Raw genomic sequence first — 6,579 nt, 5'->3', positions numbered from 1 at the left:
AAATAACGATCTTTGGTAATTGTTAATGATTTTAATGAAGTTGAGTACATTCACAGCAGTTACAGGAATGCCACTGCACAGAATGAAGTCTGTCATTACAGTTACAACTTACCTCCTGCAAAAATACTCTTGAGATGTAAAAATAGGCACATCGTTCACAATCTTTCAATTTGCTAAGTGTTATTACTCCCATGTTTACTGGGAAGGTACAGTTAAGAATTGTCCTCTAAATTTGTTCCCTCAAAGGCTTTTGTTTATCTTCATTTATATATTGACTGACTTTCTTTGTGATCTTTAGTTCATAGAAAGTATTGCATTTCTCAATTTCAAACTGGATTCAGGAGGTTACTTCCCACCCCCCGCCCCCCTGCTCCTGTAATACTTAGCTGGTGCTGCTGGCATAGCACATGTCACACTCTATTATAGATAGCTGTAGAAGTGTCTGTCACCTCCATTAGACTAGGAGTTCCCTGAAGGCAGTAACCACCATTTCATTTTTGCCTTCTTAGCACCTGTCAGTTCCTGACATCTAGTCAGTGCTCAATAAGTGTTTGGTGATTGAATCAAATAGACACAATGCAGTGTGTTTATATTAAATGTGTTTTCTGCTTCACTTTACACCAGTTGCTACTTATCCTATTATACTTATATTCTTATAAAATAATACATTTTAAGACCAGAAAGGCACAATCACATTTGGGTTGAAAATGATTTACTTTTTCAATGTAATTGTTTTTCAAAAGCTGTTTGCTATCCAATGGCTTATCAAGTTTTAAATATTTTCTTTCTGAAAGGTAGGATTTCAAAAGATTTCTATTTTTTTAAAATGGATTTTTACATTGTCAAGAAGACACATAATAGGTGAGACCAATCTTTCACCTGATAAGTGTGAGAATTCCTACTACATTATGATTTGTTCAATTCAAGCCACTGATTTTAAATAGGAAAAGGAATGGAAAAATGTTTTTAAAAATCCCAACTGTTGAAAAGTTCTGTAATATAATCTAAAACAAATATACCAACTTAACTTTTCCTTATAATAAGGAAACTGGTAGTTTCAAAAACCATCTGCAGGATAAATATTTATGGAGCAGAATGACAACTTGACTTATCCAAAGCATTGGCATACATTTTCTTAGTTAATGTTTGATGAGGCTTTTCCACTTTGAATTCTTCAGTGAACTAAAAGAAGAGTTTCATTAACGATTTTTGAAAGATAATGAGGCCGTGATCCCTTTCCAGATGTTTCATTTGTCAAATAATTGTGATCTTTCTTCCAAATCGCCATGGTTGCTTGATTCCTATTTTCTTGTTTATTGAGCAGTGATTTATAAAGATGAAGAGAAGTGCCAGGCAGATGATGGGGATTGGATATATTTCATCTGTCTCCAACGTACAAAATCTCGTACTCTGCATTATTATAGATTCAAAAGTATATTTATAAACCTAAAAATTGGAAGCTGTACTCTCCTGAGCCTGTGTATATAAACATATAATAAACAATATTCTTTATGTGTTTCTACATACATACATAGTTGTCTATTTATGTACAGAAATATATAGAAGCCTCTATTTTTGAACTCTCCGAAGCTTCTTGCTTATGGTCAGCCATGCCAACAAACTTTGCATAATTTAGGCATCATTTTACCTTACAAAAAATTGGAGCCTCTTTAGATTCATTACTAAAGGATAATCATCTCAGTTGTGGATAGAGATACTCTTTTTTAATGGTTTTTGCTTAAAAGCATAGGTACACTTTTTTGTCTACAGAAGGAATTCAAAAATATGGCTTATTTGCAGAATTTTCCTTGGGGTCTAGGAAAGAGACTTGAATTTTTGCTAAGAGTAGACTATTCTAATTATATTTTCAAATATTTCAAAGTATAGGAATAAGAGGCAATGGAGCCCAAAACCCAAATTAAGGTGCACTGAAAAAGCTACATTTAAATAAGATAGTAGATAAGTGAGTGATCACAAATAATGCAACATCAACAATAATCAAGCTAAGGCTCAGTGTACACTATGCACTAAATACTACTGTAAACACTTCATGTATTAGTTCATTTTTGCCCACAGCGATCTCATGAGGTAGATACTAGTATTAACCCCGATTTACAGATTAGGAAACTGAGGAGGCACAGACATTTAAATATCTTACCCAAGTTTACAGCTCCAGTAAAGGATAGCGTGGGATAGAAACTGGAGCAACTGGTCTCTAGGGTGATTGTTATTACACTATTTAATAGTGAGCACCAGGTGATATGAGAACTTTGAGCTATTTGTGTTTTATCCTGCTACTGCACATGTTTTTTGTAATTGCTCCCCAAACTGTCATTCCGTTCTATTCACTTTGACTATGTTGGTTCTAGTTTTGACAAATGGGCAAAGAAAAGTGGTAACACCTTTCAAATACAAAACCAAAATGAACAGGTATTATTTTGCATCCTTTTTGGCATTATTAATATTCTTGTATTTTGACTATCCTATTTCCATTCCTTGGAAATTAATGAAAATGCATTCAAGTCACAAACAGAAATGTAATTGGGGTAAATGGGTTATCCCAAAGAAGGAATGGGAAAGTACCTATACCCAGCTACTTCCCTTCCCTGAGAAGGGAAATTGCTTTACTTGAGCCATTCCTCCGCCCAGGCAGCCAACAGTCAATACTTTATTGATATAAGGAATATGAAAGCTCCTCGTCCCTGCCTGCACCCCCTTCCCCACCCCTACAAACATACTCTAAGGGCGAATTGACCTCTGGTGCTCCAGAGCTTCCTGTAGAATCAAGCTCTCACAAATTTCAGCTGAATATACTTCTTACTTAGCTTTCTTCCTCTAACCTGTCCTTCCTTCCCCTTCCCCCAAAGCACTCCCTCAATAAATCAGTTTTATAAGAATCATTTTCTTAGTTTCCGCTTTTAGGGATCCCAAGTCAAGTTGAATGATACCGGAAGTGGTCCTAAGGAGCAGAACTAAGCTGAGATTCGGGAGGTGGATGGCAATAAGGCTCTTATCCCTGGTGGTAGGTGCATTATTAATCCCTGGCATCATATACCAGGGTGATTGTTAAGATCAGGTGTCAGCAAACTATGGCTGTGGGCCAGACCCAACTCACTTCTTTTTGTAAGTAACGTTTTGTTGGAACACATTCATTTAACAAATTTTAGACAGAATTGAGTATTGAGATAGAGACCATATGATCTCAAAGCCTAAAACATTTACGATCTGGTTCTTTCCAGAAAATATTTGCCTCCTCTGGCTAAAATTTTCACCCATGATGGCAAACTGGGTTGAAATACAGGTAGAAGGGGATGCAGTAGCTGTTGCAATGTCTCTGCCTTTGAGAGGTATGGGGAAATTGGAACTCTAAAGATATGGCTAATTGTTGCTAAATATCACTGATGCATTGAAGAGATAAAAATAATAGGATGTATTAGCTATCCATTGCTTTGTCACAGATTGTCACAAATTAGGCAGCTTAACACAACACACACTTATTATCTCCATGTTCTTATGGGTCAGGAGTCCAGGGATGTCTTAGTTAAGTCCTCTACTTTAGAGTCTTTTACAAGGCTGCTATCCAAGTACCATTTAAGGCTAGGGTGTCAACAGAAGGTTCAACTGGGGAAGTATCCACTTTCAAGCTTACATGATTGTTGACAGGATTCAGCTCCTTGTGAACTATTTGCTGAAGGCCATCCTCAGGTTCTTGCCACATGGGTCACCCCAATATGGCAGATTAATTGATCATAGCCAGCAAGAGAGGGATTCTGGTAGCAAAAAGGAGGTGACAATCTTACATAGCCTAATAATGGAAGTGATGTCCCATCACTTTTGTCATATTCTGTTGGTTAAAAATAAATCACAAAGCCAGCCCATACTTAACAGAGTGGATTACACAACGTCATGAACACTACAAGGCAAAGCTCACTGGGAGCCATCTTACAGTCTGCTTAATACACAGACTCAGTTCTATTATTTGGCATTTAAAGCAAAATGTGAGAGTCAGAAAACCTCATTAGCATCATTTAAAGAGACATCCTTCTCTTGTAGCTAGAAAGCAGACAGATTTGGAGATCAGGCTCATAGCTCATTTGTAAGTGGAATAACTTTAATGGAGGCTAAATTCTCAGCCTAGGCAAGTTTCCTGTGCAAAATTTGGGGCTCTGAAATAAAGTAGTGGTACTCTGAAGTTTGGGATAGGGATATCTGAGTAGATGAACACCTTACAACTACATCGTCCCCTGAACATGTGTGGCTCACAGAAATGGCTAGTAAGCCCCCTTTTCTCTTGTTGGAAGTGAAAGCTTCCTTAATGAATACTATGCCAAGGTCTCAAATGAGGCAGATGCCTTATAAGACAATCCTCAGATCTGCCTGTGCTTCCCCTCATGGAGGTCACACTGATAATTTGGGCCACATTTCAGCATGACCCAGCTAGGGAATTGATGGCCTGCTAAGGAAGGAAATGAGTTACATACTCCACGTGATATCTAGGACTTGATTGCATATATGCCCAAAGAGTATGCCTGGGAGGGATCCTGAGGGTCCTGGCAGAATATAAAGCTACGTAATGGACAGTTTTCTCATATGGGGTTGTTCTGTTGAAACAAGATTTAATACCTAGCAAAGTCTTATATGATAGGTCTAATGTAAGACTGGGATAGCTCTTGGTAGCTTGGAAAAAGTGATGGGTCACATGAAATGAAGTAGAGATCCTGGCACTATAGTAATAGATTGTGGAGAAAGAAATAAACCAATAAAAAAAATGAGCATACAAAAATGGGTTCATTATGGAAGACTGAAATATCCATATCTGACTATGTTCCCTAGGAGAGCTTGGAGGACATGTTGTTTATTAACATGATGAGGAATTTGCTGATCAGGCAGATTCCAACATTGTGGGGAAGCATAGTCCTTCTTAAACCAGGGATAGAAGGACATGTGATTAAAAGACTGGGGTCCATTGTAGCAAGGGGGATGGTAGGATTCCAGATTAACAGGGGCCACAGGGAAGCACTTAATTGTCAGAAGCAAAGGGAGTGCAGTCACCACAATGGGAAACTGGGTTGAAATGGCTGCTGTCCGGGTGGGGGTGGGAACTGTCCCAAAGTATCCATGGAAATGGTTACTATGTGAAATGGCAAGATAGATGAGTCACCAACAAGGATATTGGTTCACACACATAATCAAAAGCGATAGAAAATAATGAGCAAAAGGCTGACTCGGATATCTCAATGAAAAGTCATAATTTCTTGCCTTGTCTTCATACCTGAGTGAGTTCTCATACCCAGAAACTATTGACTGAAGGAGATGCTGGGTCTCCATGAGACAGGAACTGCAACATTATAGTAAATGTGTGACTCCTCAGTTCTTCCCCAAAAGGACCAAGAGGTATTTACTCAGAAAACTGTACACTGGAACAAAGGGACTGCTCAGATCTTCTTAGGATTGGTAGATATAAGATATGAGTTGATGCTGACAGCACCACCATGGGCCACTTGTTAGAGTATGGACATGTAAGTGTCAGGAAATAAAAGGAGTTCTGATCTAGACTTATTTCACAGTGGGTTTACTGGGTTTACACACTCATTTAATGATCATTTTTCTAGTCCTTGAATGTATAATTGGCATGAGCCAGTTAGAGGTTGATTGAATTCTCCCATTGTTTTCTTGACCAACTATTGTACTGTCAAGGTGGAAAGTCTTTGAAACTATCCTCTATGGTCAAGTTAGTAAATCAAAACCAGTTATCACATCCTGAGGAAAATTGTACAGATTAGTGCAATAAATAAATACTACTCTCAAAATAGATAGTCTCAAAGTTTTAAAGGATACATAGGTGAGGATCCTCTATCTGCATGTAGCTGAGCAAGCTAGACCACATACAAATTAGATCATGGAGTTCTGAGCCAAGTACTGCCAACTGAACCAAGTTGTAGTTTCTATCACAGCTGTTATGCTGCATGTAATATATTTACTAGGGCAAGTTAACCAGATACAAGATATGTGGTTATTGTTCTGGCAAATGTGTTATTTTTTAATACCCATTAGGGAGGGGGGATCAGAAGCAGCTTGCATTCATATGGATTAATAACAAGAGTCATGATCTGTCCCAGTGTTATGTGAGTTCTCCAGCTTAGTCCAAATATAGTCTGTAAGGACTGGGACTGTACAGACATTCTACAGGGCATCATCTTTGTGGACCATATGGATAAAATCATGTTAATTGGACCAAGGAACTCACTTTATAGAAAAGGAGGTATGGCAATGGGCACATGCTCGTGGAGTTCACTGGTCCTACCACACTCTGGCCCAGTTACAGCACCAGTTTAGAGATGGCATCCTATGAGGATAAGTATTATCTTTTGGAGTATAGTGTGCACTTTAAAGCAACAGATACTATACGGTTCTCTGTCCTCAATAATTAGAATATATGAGTACAGGAATCAAAGAGTAAAAATAAGAACTCCACTCAACCATCACTCTCAGGGACCCATTCCTGCAACTACAGGTTTTGTGAGTCTAGAGGTCCTAAGTCCCAGAGGAGGGAAACTTACACTTAGGGGATCTAGGAAA

General features: G+C 38.2%; 1 protein-coding gene across 18 annotated transcripts in view; it reads right to left on the bottom strand.

The window, feature by feature from the left end:
- ADGRL2 (adhesion G protein-coupled receptor L2) overlaps positions 1 to 6,579 on the bottom strand; it is a 684,558-nt gene that overhangs the window by 398,342 nt on the left and 279,637 nt on the right. The gene's annotated exons all lie outside the window — the stretch shown is intronic.

The sequence above is a fragment of the Macaca thibetana genome, chromosome 1 (genome assembly GCF_024542745.1).
Source record: "Macaca thibetana thibetana isolate TM-01 chromosome 1, ASM2454274v1, whole genome shotgun sequence".
In the NCBI taxonomy this organism is placed as follows: Eukaryota; Metazoa; Chordata; class Mammalia; order Primates; family Cercopithecidae; genus Macaca; species Macaca thibetana.
The sequence above is the reverse complement of the archived record's forward strand: the minus strand, read 5'-3'. Positions and strand labels throughout refer to the sequence as shown.